General features: G+C 50.8%; 1 protein-coding gene across 3 annotated transcripts in view; it reads left to right on the top strand.

The window, feature by feature from the left end:
- Positions 1-6,147: 6,147 nt before the first annotated feature.
- Positions 6,148-19,419, top strand: part of TMEM63C (transmembrane protein 63C) — a 32,186-nt gene continuing 18,914 nt past the window's right edge. Inside the window, exon 1 of one of the 3 annotated variants that reach the window (XM_066551474.1) lies at positions 6,148-6,317. The gene's annotated coding sequence lies outside the window, so the exon portion shown is untranslated. The other 2 variants (XM_066551476.1, XM_066551473.1) reach the window with 2 other exon arrangements.

Raw genomic sequence — 19,419 nt, forward strand, 5'->3', positions numbered from 1 at the left:
CTGAGTGGTCCCTTCATTTCAGTGCATGTGGAAAGGAAGGGAGGGATAAAAGAGGTGCAAAGAATAGAACCATAGAATCAGAGTAGTTTGGGTTGGAAGGAATTTTCTACATTACCTAGTTCCAGTGTCCTGCCATCAGCAGGGACACCTTCCACTACAACAGTGATCAAAGCCACACCCAGCCTTGGCCTTGAGCATTTTCAGAGATGGGGCCACCACAATTTCTCTGCTCAACTTGGTCCAGTACTACTCTCACAGTAAAAAAATTCTTACTAATATTTAATCTAAACCTTCTTTCTTTCAGTTTGAAGCCACTGCCCCTTGTGGCTGTAAGCTGCCGTAAGCTGTCCCTGGAACCTTATCTTTTCCAGTCTGAACAACCCCAATTCTATCAGCCCATCTTCACAGAAGATGAATGAAGTTGAATGTGATAAATTATACACACAGTAAAAATATAGGTAAAGCAAACAGCATGAACAGGGAAATTAATAAATAATTCTTTGTTGTCAACTAAGTTCAAGTGCTGACCACATGTTCCAGGCAGAGAAATGGGTGAAAGTAGCTTGCAGTGGGTCAGAAGAGGCACAGGGAGACATTGTGTCCCTCATACAATGTGTGGCTTCACCAGGGAATATCTTGCTGCAGAGTGCTGTGGATGTCCACATTTCATATGCTTCTGAATCTCTTTCAAAAACAATGTATTTGCTGGTGATGGGAGAGGACACTAAAAGAGCATCATCCACCTGCTCTGTTATTATGCTCTTCTCAAGGTGTTTGCTGCCAGCCACTTCCAGAAACAGAATGATAGCTACACACATGTTTTCTGTCCTAAAACAGCCCCTCCCTCTTTTTTTTTGAATTTAATTTTATTTTTTTATTATTCTGCCACTATTCTTTACATAGAAGAAGGGGCAATGAGCTACATAGAAAAGAAGTTTTTGTGGAATACTTTGTTTATGAGACAGCCTATTTAGAGTTAATGACTTTGACAAAGGACTGTGCCACAGTGCATTAGCTAGCTGCGCTGCTGGCAACTGTTCTAGCCAGGGAGAAAATCAGTGCATTGAATGTTTGCTCCCAGGAAGGCTGGCATGTGGGCAGAGACACAGCCTGCATGCAGAGCCCCATTCGGCCAGAACAGTATGGTTCATTACATGATGTGCATCTTCCTCACTGCCTCTCCTAGCTCAGCCTGTTAGCTTACATCTTTCCCCTATATTCCACTGTCATTCTCACTAAAACTACCACCACTTTTCCCTCATCTATCTGCAATCAGTCTTTCATTGCTCTAAACATCATAAAAATGCCATTTACTGCTTCAGAAGGTCAAATGCTCAGCCTGGATCTTTTTCTCCTCTGTCAGGAATTACCAGTTGCACCTCTTGAAGCAGAGGGGTCATTTCCCTGAGATTTCCAGAAAACATTTCACTCTGACCCATGACCTCCATTTCAAGCTCCATATAGCCAGGTATTTATTTTGTTTCTCTCTCATACACATTTGTCTAAGAGAGGGAGATGTATTTTACACAGAGTAAATGAACCCATGTTCCTTTCTGCATCCATCTCCCCAGGGAAGTGACACAGCACATCCTAGGCTTTGAGAGCAGACACGAGGGGCCACGTCTGAATGTCTGGTATTGAGGGTAGGTGAGCAGCAGGCCTGACCTCTGGGGAAGTGCGGACTACCTATGTGCAGAATAATGCAAGGATGTTTGATGCACAAAAGCTGGATTGGGGTTATCAAGTGCAAGCCTGAATGCCTAGCTCTCCACTGGGGCTTTCTTCAAGGAGGTGAGTGAGCTGTTCCATGTTGCTAACACAGTATCAGGGTAGGGTAAAGTGGAAGAACATTTGATTAGTGGCAAGTTGTTGGGGTGAAGAGAGAAATGCCCCAAACAAGAAGTTGCATCATTTGCTTGTAGTGATGGAGGAGCAGGTGGGAGCATCCACAGAGACACTGCTGCAGGCACTAGAGGCTGACAGCCAGGAGGGCTGGGGATGGTATTTGTGAAGATGACCATGCTGGGTTTAGGCTGCAATGGGGACTTGGACAACTTGAGTTGCATGTGCTGAGGGCCCAGCTATGGTGTCTTTTGGACCAGGGCTGGTGGTGAATGGGCAGCGCCATGGGAATATCTCGTTTACCCAGGTCAGCCAAGGAACAGAAATAGAGTTAGAGAAATCCTGTGCCTGCAAGTACTGAACCACACTGTCCCACCTGACTGGCAATTGGGAAGAGCCAATTAGCATATTTTAATGCAACTGATTAGTGCGTGGTCACGCAGCCTGGGTGGTGGGTGATTTTTGAAGCAGATTTGAAATTATAAGCATGCAGACACCAAACCACAAGGGAGCTGGCATGGGGGAGAGACGATTTCCCAGCATAGTCGCTGCAGCCCCAGTTTCTCAGCTATTCCCAATGGCAAGCTGCCTTCAAAGAGCCCTGAGAAGGTCCAGGGTGAGCACTTGAAAATTAAGAAATTAACTTTTTTAATTAACGGAACTGAGGTGGGGGGTGTGATGGTGGCTCAGCCTCTGCTGGAGCTCTTCTGGCTTCTCCTTTTGTACAGCTTAAGTCCCATGGTCTACTGTGGGAAGGGAGACGCTTCCTTGGAGCCCTCTCCGGCGCACGGGGCTGTGCTTGTGCGGCAGCCGCCTCTGCCGGGCACAGAGCCCTGCCCGGCGCCTCTGCCGGATGTCGCGGGTTGTGCGGGACCTGCTGCCCCTCATTCGGGCTCTGGCAGCGGGCTAGGGGGCAGCCCGGCGTCCCCTGGCCGGGCTGGGCTGGGGCTGCCTCCGCCCAGGGTGGTACCCGCATCTCCCCCGCCCTGCGATGTGCGCACTGCCAGAGCTGCTGCCGACAGGAGCTCCGTTTCCTTAGTTACGGCAGGCAGGAGATATTCCGGGAAGGAGGCAGGCAGCGCTAGGAAAGGCCGGCAGCTCTGGGGGGAGGCAGCCCTGGCGGGGCCCGGGCTTCAGCTGCCCCTTACACCGTGTCCGAGCTGCCTGCGCTCCGTGTCCCGGGTGTCCGCCCGGGGCCCCGCAGTCCAGATCGAAGAATGCCGGGCGCCCACGGCCGGGACTGGAGTGGGCACAGAAGGGCTGCAGGGCCGTGCCGGGGAGAATCCAACCACGCAGAGGAGAGCGTAGCTCCGACCTCCGCAGGTGTGAGCTTCCATCTCTTCCCAGGGGGTAATCCCCCACTTGTCCAGGGATGAGAAGAAATTAATTCCTGCTTTTGCAGCATGAAAATAATGTAATGATTCTATCAGCCCTCCAAGGAAATAAGTAATTCTCTCCTAGAAGCAGTTTGCAGATAAGAAAGTCAGGGGCCACATGCAGGACTGTTCAATGCCATTTTGTGCTTCTGCCCATTCCAAGCCACACCTCCCAGGTCCTGTATCCAGGGCTGCCCACTCTGCAGAGCCCCGTGGAGCCCTGCACTGGCTCCCACCCCTGCACCAGGGAGATCAGGGCTCTCTTTGATGTTTGCTACAGGCAACCACTTGCCACGGGCTGGCATGATGTGCTCACCACACTCCAGCTGGCCCACTCATCCTGGTGAGGGGCAGCTGGCATGGGGATATCCTGGCAGAGCCATGTGCCATGCCAAGCTGGGCTGTCAGCCTGGGACACAAACATGGTCTAGCTGGCTCCAGGTGCAGGAATCAAGGACTAAAGGGTGTTTTCATTGCCTGAGCCTTCAAGTTTGCCACCGGTCTGGGCAAATTGCAGTTTTCCAGTTTCACAAGCATCAGATCCATAGGAGTATTCAAAGGCACATCTCCAGCTAAAGGCCACACCTTTGCCAGTATTTATTTACCATTTATTTGTTCTCTGAAGCTCAGAGATACTGGTGCTGCCCAAGGGTAAACCAACAGCTTTTAAAAAAATATAGACACAATAGTCTTTTTATACAGATGTCATTCTAAGGAACATTTGCACCATCTTGCTCGAAATGTGTCTGGACAAATTCAGCCTGAGTCCCTCAGTCTGCCTGGAGAAATTCAGCATAAATGCTAAAGCCATAAATGATGGGAAAGAGGAATTACAATTGGGAGATTCATACAGACAGCAGGATGCAGTGCTAGAGTCCCCGCTGCCCAACAGCTCCCTGTGCCTCATCCTCCTGCTGCCTCTGGCTGCAGCTCCAGGGTTATAAGCAATGCAGGAAGGAGGTATTGTGCTCCTTCACATAGAGAGCTGGAGCTGAGCCACACACCACTCACGGTTCTCAGACATGTGGAGGACTTCAAAACCATGAGTCCTTGAGACCACACCTGTAAGGCTCTTCTTGGGCCAAAATCATGGCCACTGAGGCCTAGTATAAAACAGAAAATGAAGGAGTTTTTCTCCCTTTTGGGGCTGCTCTGTACTTCCTTTTTTGTTTATAATTCTATTCTATTCCAGTCTATTCTATACCAACTAGGCACAGGATGGGCCCGAGGCAGGAAGAAACAAGTATCTCCAGGGAATGACTTACAGGCAAGGTTTGTCCAGCTTTGTATGATCCCCAATGTTTTGTCAGGCCAAAGGAAGGGGAGAGGGTGTTCCTTTGGGATTGGGGCAGGTCACCAGCAGCAAGGTTGCCAGATCTGCGCAGAAGTTAACATTTCCCAGCAGTGGTTGCCAATTTAAGTGATGAAACATATTGGCTTCCAGTTCAGTAAGTCAGAGAAGCCATGCTACTTCATTGCTCAGAAGCAGGGGATCAAATATTGGGGACCCAGTGGCAGATCACAGTCATGAGGCACTCTAGAAAATCCCCATGGATTTGTTTCTCCCACAAGCTCCCATTACTAAGCTGGCACGGTGGTCTCTGCACTCTTCTGAGGTAGACAGTGTCTCCTGATGCACGGCAGCAGTCAAGGTCTCCAAGCCTCAGTGATGCTGTAGGAGTGACACTGGCTCATCTGGAGTGAGAGAGCAAGCTGTCTGGCTTCTGCTCATTACACATATGGCTAAAGATACCAGTGAAAGAGATTGGGAAATTTATTTTTACTCAGCTGTTCCCTAAAGTTTCAGGTATGTGTTGATTGGGCTATGGTAGCTCCTGGTTGGAGATAAAGATCTCATTTATGCGAGACTCATTTACATGAAACTGAAGTTTTATCAAAAGCCATCATGTTGTAGCCAACCTGTTCTCTGCACCATGCTCCAGCAGACCAGAAGTCAGCTGAGTGCTACCTCAGCCTTGGGGAGCCTAAAAAAAGAAAGACACTGCAGGGGACACCAGGCTTTCACCCCTTGGTTCCTCATGGTGTGTGAGCTGTGCCAGCCATTTTCACTAGCAGTATGAACAAAGATTCTTTGCTGGCAGCTGTTACATTATGTTCATTTCCTGATGCTTCTCCTGGTGATTTTCATAGCTGTGCTTGTCAGACTGGAAGGTCCTTTACTTAAATGGCTGGACTTTAACCACTAGACTGTGTTTCTTCAGCCCAAAAGAGATGAAATGAGCCAAAACAAGCCTTCAGAGGATGCTGCAGAACAACACTATTTATGCAGCATCTGGAGAAGTCACAGATGTGGGACCCCCAAGTCCCCCATACAAGGTGGGAGCAATGAAGCACTTGGCATGTCATTGAGACTTCTCCTCAGTAACATTCTGGTGACTGTTCCCTGGTAGCCCACTGCAGATGTGTCTCTGACCATCACTTGGGAACAGTGGTGGCTGTGCAAGACCCCCAGTACTGCAGCCCTGAGGGTGCTGCGGGTGGTTTCTCCAGCACGGAGTGCACTGCCTGCATTCTGATGAATTGGAGAATTGGGGAGGAGGCTGGGATGCTCATGGAAAACAAGGCTCTCAGTGTCCCTTTACACTTGGTGGGTCAGGTTCCTCTCTCTCCTGCCGGTCATTCCTGACGAAGGGAGAGACCTTCTGCAGGAACAGGACCCCTAGGAAGTTTCTTAGCCACCGCCCCTGCTGCCGCCTCTGCCAAGCATCTGAGCAATGCTCCATCAAGGGGAGAGGTTCTGCAAACGGCGTTGAGGTTTCAAATGTACCCACCCACCTGCCCCTACCACTGTGGGCTGCCCCCCGTGTTCCCCACAAGCCGTGGCTGATGCCCCCTGAGGCCCGTTCCGCTCGCCCCGGGCACACGCCGGGCAGCCCTCCCGAGGAGCCCGAGTGCCGCGGAAGCTGCTCGGAGCGGCGGATGCGGCGGGCACAGCCTCACTCACACCCAGAAATAGCCTGAGACGCGCAGACCCCGCACCCAGGCGTTCTGCCGGCAGCTCCCCGCCCGCTCCCCGCTCCGAGCGCCGGGGCCGCCGCCTCGCCCCCTCCTCCCCGCACGGATGCCGCGGGGCGCACGGTACGCAGAGCGGCGGGGGCTGCCCAAGCCCGTCTCGGGCCGGGAGGCGGCTGCGGCTCCCGGCACAGGCCCCGGGCCCGGCACGGTGAGGCGGGGGGAGCACCCGGGCACCGCAGCCCGCGGACCGCGGCCTCTCCGCCGCAGCGGGGCGGGCGGGGGGCGGGGCGGCGGCGGCCCCGGCCCCTTCCCCTGCCGGTGCCGGTGCCGGGCCCGGGCCGCTGCCGGGCAGCCCGAGGCGACCGCGGGGAGGGGAGGAGGGAGGCGGCGGGCGCAGGGCCCGGAGCGAGCGGGGCCGGTGCCCCCCAGCAGGTCAGTGCGGGGCGGGAGGCGGCGGCAGGACGGGAGCCGCGGTCCGGGCCGCGGGGCTCGGCTCCGGGGCGGCGGGGCTCCAGCGAGTGGGACTGCGGGGCAGGACGGACCCGGGGCAGGACCCGGCGGTGCGGTGGATGGGGTGCGCGGGAAGCGTGCGTGGGACCGACCCGGGCCTGCCCACGCCGAGCTGCGCCTGCCGGCTGCGACTGCGGCGGGGGATGCTCGCTGGGCGGGTAAGGCAGCATCTCCTCGGGCAGCCCCGGGACAGCTCGCCAGGGCCGTTCTGCGGCTCCGGGAGGCACGGACGTGTTTGGGTCGGTGTTGTGGGAGATTTCTTGGGACTTGGCTCTGTTTAGACACTGTTTGCCCGCCTTTATCTTGGACCATGTACCAAAGCGTTTGTAACTAATGCTTGTGTCTGCCAGCCTGATGGGTGGCTGAGGCCCAGCAAGGCACAGGGGCTTCCCTGCGCTGCTGGAACAAGTTGGTGGCAGAAGCAGGGAGCGAGCCCCAGCCCCTCGGAGTCCCTCTCCCAATGCACTGGCCTATGCCACTGGCCTGTGATGGGAGATAAAATATCACTCCAACGCTGTGTCATGCCATGGCTTGGGCTCGTCCCCACGTCATCCTGGCCACAGAACTCTCCTTCTGGGAGCTACACCTGAGGGTGTTAGATATGCTTTGTGCTGGCAGGGGGAGGAGGGGGAACCTTCCCCCCATTTCTCCCTCCAGTTTTGTCATACTGATGATTTTGAGAGGGCTGGTAGGTCATTCTAATGCTCTGGCCAAGCTGCTCTCCCCCAGTTTTCAACTTCATCCAGGTTTGTCCATGGATGAAGGCCCTGCCTTCTCCCTTGCTTGCTTCCCCATTCTCACTAGCAGCACAGTGGGTTTGCTATTCAGAAACCTTCTGAACAGAAGGAGTGTTTTCCAGGAGAATGAGAGAGAGAGAGACCTTTGTCTGGCTGACAGATGTTATTTCTGCATGAACATCTTTTTCCTTTTAACTGTTTAGCCACCATCTCCAGGACTGAGGTACATGCCAGCCTTTCCCCCTTTCAGAGAGTTCATGGGGGAGCAGGGTGTGAAGGGAAAACTGGGTGGGGAAACAAGGTATGAGAAAGCACTTTGCCCCGTGTGGAGATTTACAATTCTGTAGAACTGGTCAGGTTGCCTGTCTGAGCAGAAGAGAGACAGCAAAATATGCTGTTTGGGAGAAAAGGTGCTGTTGTAGTGGTTTGCAGTATTTATTCAGAGAGGAGAGGGGAGAAAGTGGGAAAAATAGGAAGCAGAAAGACTGACTCTGATACCAGACCAGAGCCTTGGCCTCGCTGCCTTCCCTGCTGCCCTGCAAAGTGGTGGTCAAGGCTGGGCAACAGATGGAGAGGGAAGCAGAAGCAGCTCCTTCAGGAAGGATTTGTCTAAAGTGTCCTGGCAAAGAGCCACTGGCAAACAAATAAGTAATAAATAAAAGCAGGGAGGCCACCAGCACCCTGCAGCCTCTGACTCCATAGCACATATGGGCTTTTCTGGCTTCCCTGTGAGCTTAAACCCTTGTCTTCTTCCCATGGCTCGAGCCTGGCTCCTGAAACTCCTCTCCAATGCCTTTCAGCTCCTTTTAATTTTTTTTTTAAATTTATTTTTAAATTTCATTTTATGATAACATTTGAATTGCTCTTTAATGACTCTCCTCTTCAAAGCTTTCCCTGAGGTTAACTATTTCATCTCTGGTTTGGTGGCTGCTGACAATGGTAAGCATAGGGTGGTCCTGTGCAGGACAGAAATAGCAGTGCCTGCTGGGGATGCTGCTCAGGGGTGTGTGTAGGCCCTTGCAGGTAAATACTGTCCTCTTCCCATGCAGAGTCTTCTGGCCCATGGGAACATAAGGCAGATTTCAGCACAGCTTGAGAGCCTGCATCTGCACAGTTGTAAAAGTGCAGATGAGTGTCTCTGGTTTAAAATATTCCTTGCAGGAAATACTCTTAAGAGACTTCAAGAGCTTTCCGAAAACATGAAGAAGATGGAGAAATGTTTTTAACACCCACAAGTGAATTCAATTGATATTAAACTAATCAATCACCTAAGCTCCTTGGCAAACATCAGTGTGCTATGCAAATGCTGACTCCTCCTCGAGTCCTACAAACACCAAAGCCTTCTACTATTGTCATTCCTGTGTTTCTTACTTACTTTAGTTGCTGTAAATATATTTTGTGTACTGAGCCCTAAGATCGAAGAAAATGTTGAATTGCTGATGCACTGTGCTCAGAGCAAAAGCAGGTTTGCTTTGAGATTATTTCAGGAGAAGCAGCTCCAGTCCTAATTTCCTTCAGCCATGGCTTGAACACATTCAGTCCCTTACCAGGTGTGACAAGAGAATTTAGAGCTTAAAAGATCCCACTTGGCATCTACCTGCACTTTGAGGTCCCTAAATATCCTTTCAAAGCTTGTTTGAAGTTACTGCTTCAAATGTGTCTGAGACTAGTAATTAGGCTGTGATCACACCTTGGTATTAGGTGTGGACAATGTCAGCAGTTTGCTCAGGCTATTACTGCAACAATGGGACAGACAGAGAGCTGTGCACACCCTTCCCATCACCCGGGGCACTATTGTTGCTGGTTAATGGGTGAGAAAGGGCAAGTCCTCCTGGGTCTCTCTGCAGAGTAGCTTGGTGAGGGGCACAGATTTACCTCTCCCAGCCTGCTGCCCTTGTCCCTATGTCACCCTCACCTAACATAATGTTGTCCAGTCTCTGAGGAGCATGAACACCATTGTATGGAAACATTCCAACACTGGAATCAGTTGTTTAGTTCCAAGCAGAATCCCCATGAGAAGCTGGGGTTACCATTTTGACCAAGGAAGGGCTCCTTGCAGTCATAGTTTGATCTTAAATAAAGATGTGTTTAAAATGGAGTACTGGAGCAGGGAAATTCAGTGCTCCTGTTCAGTGGGAGGTGTGTGAAAACTTTGGGTGACCTGATCCCCCCTCCCCAGCACCAGTCTTGTGTCTTGTCATCCACGGATTTGTGGGTGAACAGAGAAGAAGGCAGGATCTGAACAAAGACAAGCTCCACTGCACCCCCAAGTGCAAAAAGGCAGCTTGTGAGAGGTGGAAAAATATGTCATCATGTAATTTTGAGTTCCTCTAACAGAGATAGGAAAGTGCTCTGGCCCTGCTTCACTGGAAAATGCTGGTAGGAGACAGCTGGGGAAGGAGGTGATGGAGATTGAGACCATGAGCCCCTTAATGTGCTGTATTGGATGGGCAAGGGGAGACCAAAATTCAGAGAAGCTGGGGGTGCAGGAGTTAGGGCAAAGAACAGTTTTGGAAATGTAGCTGGGGAGTGGCTCCCAGCTGTTGCCCAAAGTGAGCCTGTGGTATCCTGGGCCAAGCTCTGGGGCCTCTGCATTAGCCAAGCCAAGGTGATCCTGTCAGAGGAGTGCTCTTACCCGTGCAGCAAGGTGTCCACACTAAGATGACACACCAGGGAAGTGGCACAGGCTGAGGTGCTGAGATTGTGTGAGGGGTGGCAAGCTGGGGGGTGACTCCTGAGTCATGAAAAGTGGCTGGCCAGGGACCACAGGCACCTGTGCAGCTAGGATCCCAGCCAGCACTGGGACAGCCTCTAGTAACATGGGGCGTGGGACACACCTGGCTGGAGGATCTGGTTCCAACAGCAGGTAGGGATGGTCTTCTTGGCATGGCTGTGGTTTGGAGCACAATATTCATACTTTGAGATACTCAAAACTTGCCTGGACACAGCTCTGAGGAACCTCTTCTAGCTCACAGTACTTTGAGAAGGAAAGCAGGACTACATGCCCTCCCTTCATCCTCAGTGCTTCTGAGCTTATTTGTCCTGTCTTCTGACAAATTCAGTCACCGTGGGGTAATCCCCAAGGCAGCATTAAAGATATGACCAGAAGCTGAAGTTTGCCTAGCTTCCCTTTGTCTGCAGGCAGCATTCTGGAGGTTTCTACAAGACTAGGAGACTGCCAGGGCTTGCAGACTCCAGGCTGAGGACATGCACTGTTCATTGTGTTTCTGGGCTGATTTTCTCAGGGAGGGCAGAACTATGTGGAAGTGTAATGGCAAAGAGGACAGAAAAATGAACCAAACTTTATAGACTTCAGAGCAGACTTGGTCTGTGCCTTGTTTGGCTCTTGACCTGCTGCTGAAGAGGACGGATGAATTAAAGTCAGGACTAAGTTAATGATCAGAAAGCCACGACCCAAGTACCTGTTTTTAATCTTGCTGTGTTTGTACACTTCTGCTCTTTTCCTAAGGACAAGTTGATTCTCACTGATGAGCATGATGTGATGCTTAGGGCTGAGCAGGAGGCTGCACTGTGCTTAAGTGGGTGGGTTTATAGCTAACATATGGTTTTTTAAATACTTAATGTCTATATTTCTTGCATTACAAAATGGTGAGTGATGCATTTCTTACTAGATATCACTTAAATATCTATTATAAATTTGGTCCAGCTGTACTTCGATGGAAAATGCAGTCCAATTGAAAATGCAGAATGTGAGCATTTAAAAGGTGGTTTCTATTTGGTTAAATAAAACTGCTTAAAATGTATGAGTCCACAAAAGAAAAGAGAATAAGTTTATAAAGACATTTTTTTATATCTGTAATGAATTTTACAATACTATACTGCTATACTATATTGTATTATTATAATACTGTGTCATAGAAACAAAATTTTATTATAGGAGATACAAAATATAGCCAGTGATATAATCTGATTATTTTTGACATTTAAGAATTCAGTACTAGTAGAGATTATCCTCTCACAGTTCATCTTCATTAGCCTTTGAAAGGGAACCAGGCTTTCCTGCATTAACCTGCAGTAATTTTTCAGAACTTTTACTAAACAAATCCGTGTACTAAGTTAATAGAAACGTTTTTTCCCCTCTACTTTCAAGAAAGGTTGTGGCTGTCAGAGCCACTTTTGCAGTTCATCAGGCTTTAGCTCCAGGTTCTCAGCCACTGAGCAGATCTGGCAGCAAGGACATGCTGCATGAATTTCTAGTGACTTTTTTTTCACTGATGAGAGGGATCTGAGGTCTTATCATGTAGGTTTTAAGAACTTCCAGTTTTAAATTGGCTGTCTTTTTAATTTAAAAAGTTTTTAGTTCAGACAAAATCTGATTACTTTTCAGTCAGGTGTGTGTTTCCAAGAGCCATAATTCTTTTATTTGTTCTGGTTCCAAGTCTTCTTTATTGCTTTTTCCTTTCATATTACTGCTGCTAATCTTCTCATCAAGCAGTTTCACTTGATTTTTCTGTTGGGAGATTTTCATCAAGTTTAATATTCTTTTATCCAAGTTTTTAATTACTTATGTTTTCTTCCTAAAATTTCATCAATTTCTTCCTTCTTTAAAAACAAACAAAGGGAATATTAATAATAATTGTGGTAGTGGCTGTGTAACCTCCTTAGAATTATGCATTTTAGAGACTTTCATGTTTTGTTCAGTCATTTCAGGAGTCAGAGGATGGATGGCTTTGCAAATACAGTCCTCTGATACCCTACACATTGGGCTGGAAAAAGCTAGCTGTGGAAAACTTTAGTAACTGAGAGAAACCATGACCATGTCCTAGGTCTTGTCTTAGGTACATACATACACTTGGATGACTATAGCTCTGTGTCTGCTCCAGGTTTCAGGATTCCTTCATCCTGGCAGCCAAGTCTGAAGGACCAGCTGTTTATTTGGACAGTCCCTGAACAGAGTTAAACTTGAGGGGTTTCATTTCCTCCATTATGGGAAGGTGAATTTCCAGCTCTCCTAAAAGGCATGTTGCAGTTTTTTTCAGCAGAGAAGAGATGTCACTCCACATTTCTTTGGACCTTGTTTTTTTGCTTTTTGGGGGTGTTTTTGTTTGGTTTTGTTTGGGGTTTTTGTGTGTGTGTATGTGTAGTTTTGTTTGTTTGCTTTTAATAGGAAGTTTGTTTTTGTTGTTGTTGTTGTTGATTTTGTTTGTTTTGGTTTTGTTTTGTGGAAAATATCCTGGAGGCAGCATAAATTTCTGTACATGTGTAGCCTTAAAAGTCCAAGCTGGGAGCAATGCTTGGTATCCATCCACCTCCCCAGCTGCCCGTGGGAGTCCTCTGTGCCAGTGCTGTGTCCTCTCCACCCCCTGGGGCAGGAGAAGAGCTGCACAGCCATTTGATGGCACCCTGCTGACCCTTGGCTCCAGCGCTGTTCTCGGTGCTGCAGGCTGGTGTGCTCCCTGAACACCCTGAGGAGAGCTCTCTGTGCCTCAGAGCTCACTCACCTTGTCTGAGAGGTAGAAAGCAGGGAGAGTGTTTGTTCCAGCAGCTATCTCCCCCCTGATTGAACAGAGCTAAGCTGGGGAGTGGGTTTTGTGGCCATGTCCTGTGTGTGGCCAGCCTGGTGCTCTGCGCAGCAGCAGCGCTGTTGGAGCTCTCGGGTTCAGTCTGGTCCTGCAGCTCATTTAGCACTGGATCCCTCTGTGACATGGTGAGCATTAGGAGGAGCCTTTCCAGTGTTCTTCTGTGGCTCCTCACACCTGGCTTTTGTTACTTCTTGGTCCCCACCCTCCAGCATGACATTCATGTGCCCTGTGGCAGAGCTGTGCTGCCAGGAGAAGCATGGAAAGCAGCTGGGCAGGGTTTGGAGACCAGTGTGTCCTGCAGGTATCAGTGTATTCTCAGGGAAAGAGCAACAGTGTGGGATTCAGCTTCACTTAAATGTTGGTGCCCACCACTCTGGGCTGCCTGTTCAAAGCTCTGCTCACCCTCCCAGAGCTGTGGTTGGCACAAGGATGTTGGGATGAGCCAGAACCTCCATAGCATCTGTGGTAGTACAGATTTCTGTCTCTAGTGAGTGCAGGTGTGCTGCTGGCAGTAGTGGAGCAGAGGGGTATTTCACTGCAGGATGTGTTCATGCTTTACTGGAAGTGCTGGTTGCTCCAGGGAGGTGGCAGCTGTGCTGAGGCCTCATGCATTCACACTTTGCATTTTCCCAAACTGGCTGGAGGTGTTTCCAGGTGGGGAGATGCTTCCCAGGGCAGGGACAGCAGCTATGAAGCACTGTGAGCACCAAAGTGCCCCTTATGTCAGTCATATAGTGGATGAGGAGGTAACAAGTACTAACTACTTGTTAGTACTGCAAAGGCTGAATGTGGGATCAGGCTCTCCGGGTGCTCAGTGCAGAGCCACAGTACATGGTGGCAAGTTGGGATATGCTGGGTGGGGATGCAGGAAGCGAGAACAGCATATACAAAGCCAGGCATAAAGCAGGAGCCTTGTCTAGGACTGGGCCAGGATACCCAGCCATTCCACAAACAACTCCATTTCAATGCTGCATCCCCAAACATCTCTTCCAAAATGGACACAGAGCCTGTCTGTTTCCTAGTTGTGACAGGGCCTCAAGGGCTGCTGGGCTGTGGAGAGGCTTGCAGTGGCTCTTGCTGGGACACTAATGCCTGCAGGGTGGGGGCATCAGAGAGAAAGATACCATCCTGCTAACACTGGGTCCCCAAATCTCTTCATCCAGCTGTATTCCTAGTGCTGGCTCTGCTGTACCCAAACCACCCTGGAAGGACAAGGAGGCATGAACTTGGGGAGGTTTGTTTTGCAGTCATCTTCTGCAGTGCCTCATGTTTACTTTGCCAGTCTTTTCTGGTCCATGTGAGCAGTGTTTCTGTGGAGGGCAGGGGGTGGCTGCCTGAGGACCCTGTACTGCGGCAGAGTGGACAAATCAGCACAGGGGGTGCCAGCCCTTCCTTGAGCTGCCTGTGTGGCCCTGTGTGCAGGGAAGGTAGGCTTGTGAACTCAGGGACAATGTCTCTGCTTTCCCTGATTGTAGACAGCCTTTTTCTAAGGCTGAATTGCTCATGAAGCATCTCTGATGGTGCCTTTTGGATGCAGCCCCCCCAGCCAACCTGCCAGGCTGGGCTGGCAGCCCCTACGCAGTGTTGTGTTGTGTGCTCTTGCAGCAGGAAACGCTTGCAGGTCGCTCTGTGTGCACCCCGCTGCCAGATCTGCCATCTGTCTCATCCTCTGGGCGATGCTGTGCCTCCCAGCCTATGGCTTCTCTTCTCCCCGTGCCTTGTCCCTTACCCAGCCTGGCTGCTGTACATGTCCAGATGTGACACTTCCTTCTCTGCCTGAAGGGGAAAAAAACCCATTTCTTGTGTTTTTCTCCATCACATCTGTCACTCCCAGCACGCCTTGCGCTGGTGTGGGCAGCTGCTGGCCAGTGGGTATGGGCAGAACAGGGCAAGACAGCAGCACAGTGGGTGCAGGAGGTGCCAGCCTGCAGCTCTGGCACTACAGAGTCTGTTTGCTGAGCATCTGTGGCACATTCATTCCCTGTGCTGGGCCACCTGCCTGTGATAGGTGTGAGTTGGGGAGGGCATCATGAACCCCAGTTCTTGTCCCAAAAGTCCTATGATTTCCTTCTTACCTCTGGTGCTCCAGGGCCATTTGACTCCCCAGATCCTTTCCATAGAGGAGATGAGAGCATCGTGGTGGGTGTGATGGGCTGCCTGCTCTGCTCTGCTTGGCTCTGCTGTGCCCTGCAGCAGGTACATGATTGTAACTGTGCTTAGGTGTTGTGGGCAAGGGGAATTCCTCGGGAAAATGCAAGTTAGGGGGACAAATCACCATACAAGAGCACCTGCCGCACTGGAAGGAGTTTGAAACAGTCATGCTTTGCAGAGCCACATGTGCCTGGGAGAGCTGCCTTCCTTCCTGGCTGCAGCAGCTGCTTTCCTCTCATCTCCCCCAAAAGCTGTGTGGGCTGCAGAGACAACTGCATGAGTGCCCCAGCCACCAGAGGAGAGTGACTACCTGCTCCCTCCACTTCCCCAGGATTGCCCTGCATGGTGTACACCATCAGAAGCTTTCCCTTCCCTTTGATGCACTATTGACTCAAACCAGTGTGCTGAGTGCTAATCCCTCTGGCACAGCTGGATGCAATGAGCGTGGCTGGATGTGACTGGCACAGCAGCTGCTGGGGCCATCCCCACTTGTGCAACCCACTCCTGCCAGCTCCCATGCTCACAGGGCAGTGTGATTCATCCCAGTCACATGGTGGCACCCAAATCTGTTAGGAAGCTGGGCAGAGGTGGGAGGAAAGCCTTGTCAAGGCCAAGATTATGCTTAGGCATGTGCAAGGCCAGTGGTTACGCTTATGGGCTCCTGCTACAGTCCAAACCTTACTCTGCTCTTGGCACCAAGCAAAGCCAATAGAAATGTTCTAGCTCTGCTCTAGATTTTAGATGCTCTAAAATCATATTTTGTGTGTGTGTGTGTGTGTGTGTGTGTGTGTGTAGTGTTATAATACACTGCTCTCAGGAAGAAGTTCCTGTACTTGCAGAGAGGGGAGCTTGGCAGGGCAGGAGTGTTTCTTTGCTTCTGCAGCAGAGTCAGCTGTGGAGGATGATGTGACTGCTTGAAGATGGGGAGGGGTGAAGGGTGGAGAGGCTGGGGGCAGCCAGGCACCAGGGCATCCTGCAGAGCAGTGTGGAGGAAGGTGCACATCTGGATCTAGGAGAAGGGGATCAGGATAACCCTAGGACTGCCCATTGGCTCCTAGGAAGCTGTGTGATGAGGGGGCTTGGTGGGAGGGTGCTCCCTGTCAGGCAGCAGCAGGCTGGAATGGAGCAGAGCTGTGCCCAACATGAGTGCCAGGCCCTTGGTAGCACACCATGTGTGCTCACTCCACACTGCACAGCAGGCTGATGGGCATCAGCTGTGAGGAGGGCTGGCTGGAGCTCAGCAGCTGAGAGCAGCTGCACAAGGGCTTGAAACATGCCTGCTTTCTCCACCAACTCAGCAGTGAGGTCCCTGCCATCCCCAGGTGTGTCATGCTGTCCTGGCCAGGCTGGACACTGGGGTGCAAAGCCACCAGAACTGCCTGGCCCAAGCAGTGTGATGTTGAGCTTCCCAGTCTGCATCCCTTTCATGCACAATCCAACTCCTCTCCTTGCCAGTCTCCTTCCCTCTGCCCTCAGCTGGAGTTCCCTCAGGTGATGGCTCCAGCTGAGCTGGCTGCTCCCATGGCTAACAGTATCTGCAGCAGGTGGCTTTATCAAAGGCATCAGATGAGCCTCCCAAAGCTCCCTGCTCCCCAAACAGTGGAAGGGACTTGGGGAAGAAAGAGTGGCCTTTTCCCTATTTCCATCCTGTCTTGTTCCCCATCTCCAGGAACCAAAGTGCACCTGGCACCTTGTGGCATTGTGAAAGATGCCTGTGACTCATGGTGACAGCTTCAGTCTGGGCCCTGACCAAGGCACAGCCACTCCTGGTTTCTGTACAGGTTTCCACAAGGGAGTGTTTTTCCCAGTAAAGGTTGCACTTTTCCTTCACAAAGACCTTAAAATCCTGTGTGAGCACTGTAACGTGGGTGGCAGAAGAAGCAATCTGCCTGTAATGCCTGACATCCCACCACAGTTGCTGCCTTGCTGAAAGGTATCTTCCTTGGTCTTCAGTGCAAAATGGGAGCTGTCTCTGCAAAATGGGCTGTGCATGGGGGCACATGCTGTGGTCTTGGAGCTGGCAGGCAGTAAGGAACCCAGAGATACCCTTTGCAGGAAAGTTCATGCCCTTCTCTAGGTCTGGCTGCTGCCATGTCCCTCAGTCACAGGCAGCCGGGGCTGGGAGTTGTTCTCATCTGCATGTATCATCATTAATTAATTGCAAGTGCAGGGGTTGCTCTGGGGACTCTGAACAGCATGCAGCAGCCCAGCTTGGAGCAGGGATCTGATGACACCAGTCTCTTTACTGTTTTCCTGAAATACTGTTTTTCTGAATGGATGTATGTGTTCATGTGTGTAGATTAACTGGGAACCCTGGGATGGTACCCTTCCCGTTTCCCACATGTGAGCTACCTGGGTCTCCATTCCCTGAAGTCAACTCTGACTTTGTCATAGTATCATACAAAAGTTTGGGTTGAAAGGGATCTTTAAATATCTTCTAGTCCAATGCCCCTGCATTGAGCATGGACATCTTCAACTTGAAGAGGTTGCCCACAGCCCTGTCCAACCTGACCTTGAATGTTTACAGGGATGGGGCATCTGCCACCTATGTGGGCAACTTTTACCAGTGTTTCACCATCCTCAACTTAGAAAATTTCTTTCTTATATCTAGTCTGAATCTACCCTCTTTTAGTTTAAAACTATGTCACTACAAGGTCTATTAAAAAGCCTGTTCCCATCTTTGTTATAAGGCCCCTTTCCTATCTCTCTGCTCCCAGCCATCACCTACCATTAGCACCCTGCTCTCTGCTTGGTTGGTCCTGGTCCAGGTAATCCTTGTGCTGAGGAGTGCTGATTTAAGTTTTATCAGAGGACAAAGGGTGCGTGATTCTCTGGGGAGCTTGCAGCCCCATTGGCTCATGTTTGCTTGGTGCATTGCACACACAAAATGTGGTGTGAGGGGCTGTGTGCACAGCAGGAGAGTGAAATGCAAACCAAATATGGGTTAGAGCCAACCTGCACTGGCAGCTTAGTCAAATGTGGCAAAAATGGCTGGGGGTGGAATAAATAAATTCCGCTCCGATTCTTCCTTCCCTGTCTCAGTGTGCTGGCTCCAGCAGCCGCTGGCTTGCACATGTGTGGAGGAGGCTGGAGAAGCGCTGCTCCCTGCACAGCATCTCCCACACACTGGCCTAAACAAATCTCCCTGGCTGTAGATCTCCCTGTAAGCACAGTTTGCTCACGGTTGCCTGGGGTTTGGCTTTATTCTGCAAGGAGCACTGCAGTAAGTCAGCGTTGGTCTGCTCGGTCCTCAGCACACCTGCAGGAGGAGGGGTTTATGCAGGTGGGTGTTTGGAAGGCTGCAGCCATTGTCCTGCAGAGTCCCAAGGGGACAGGGATGCTTTCCCATTCAAAAACTTCATGGAACTTGGTCTAAGTGCCAAAAACCCGCCCTGCGTGGTGGTGCTGGGGAAGAAGGGGAGGGCAGGGAGCTGTGGATGATGAGGCAGCCACCACAGGGACACATAGCAGGGGAGGGGTATGTGTTGGTTTCAGGTGAGTCCCTGGGGCAGCATGACCCTGCACAGGGTTTCCGGAAGGTAGTGGCAACCTGCCAATCCTTAGTGCAGAAAAACTTGCTTAGCTCCCCAAAATGGGGCCAGTCTCAGACTCCTAGTGCATTATGTTATTTAGATGAACAGTGTTGGCAGGGCAGATTGGGAATGGTGAAGCACTGGGGGTAGGAGCAGCAGTGCCAAAGGCAGGCTCACCACTGAGGGGAAGGACCTCACTGTGGGGTTTGCACCCCCAGGGCCTGGGTGGGCTCATGGGTTGGCTCTTTCCCCAGCCTTCCTGGCCTGGCTGGCAGTGAGCCTAGCCTGGCTTTGCACTCCTCAGTGAGAGAGCAGTGCCAGAGCTTACTGATAGTGAGGGTGAAATTTATGTGTACCATTTTTAAGCAGGTTTTTCTTTAGCAGTCATGCACTCACATTCATTTTCTCATTGAGTGGTGGGTATGTGTGCGAGATGGAGTAGGAACAATGAAACATGAGTCCTCATGACCTCTCCGAGTGATCCATTGGCAATGACAAAATTAATATATGAGCAGGTGCTTTTTTACCTCTTAAGGGTCATCTGTTGCTGCAGAATGGTTCTTTGCCTCCAAACCTTACTAACCCCAGTCTCCATAGCCCACAAGCCTTGTATGCTCCTTCTTGTTTGAAAGATGCATCTGATTTGCAACTGGCTAATAGAGCAAGCTGGTGTATATTCATGGCCTGCTGGTGATAGGATGGGGTCTTCTGCTGGAGGGTTGTCTGTCTTGTATCCTGACAGGGTGTGAGC

This window comes from Molothrus aeneus, chromosome 6 (assembly GCF_037042795.1).
Source record: "Molothrus aeneus isolate 106 chromosome 6, BPBGC_Maene_1.0, whole genome shotgun sequence".
NCBI lineage: Eukaryota > Metazoa > Chordata > Aves > Passeriformes > Icteridae > Molothrus > Molothrus aeneus.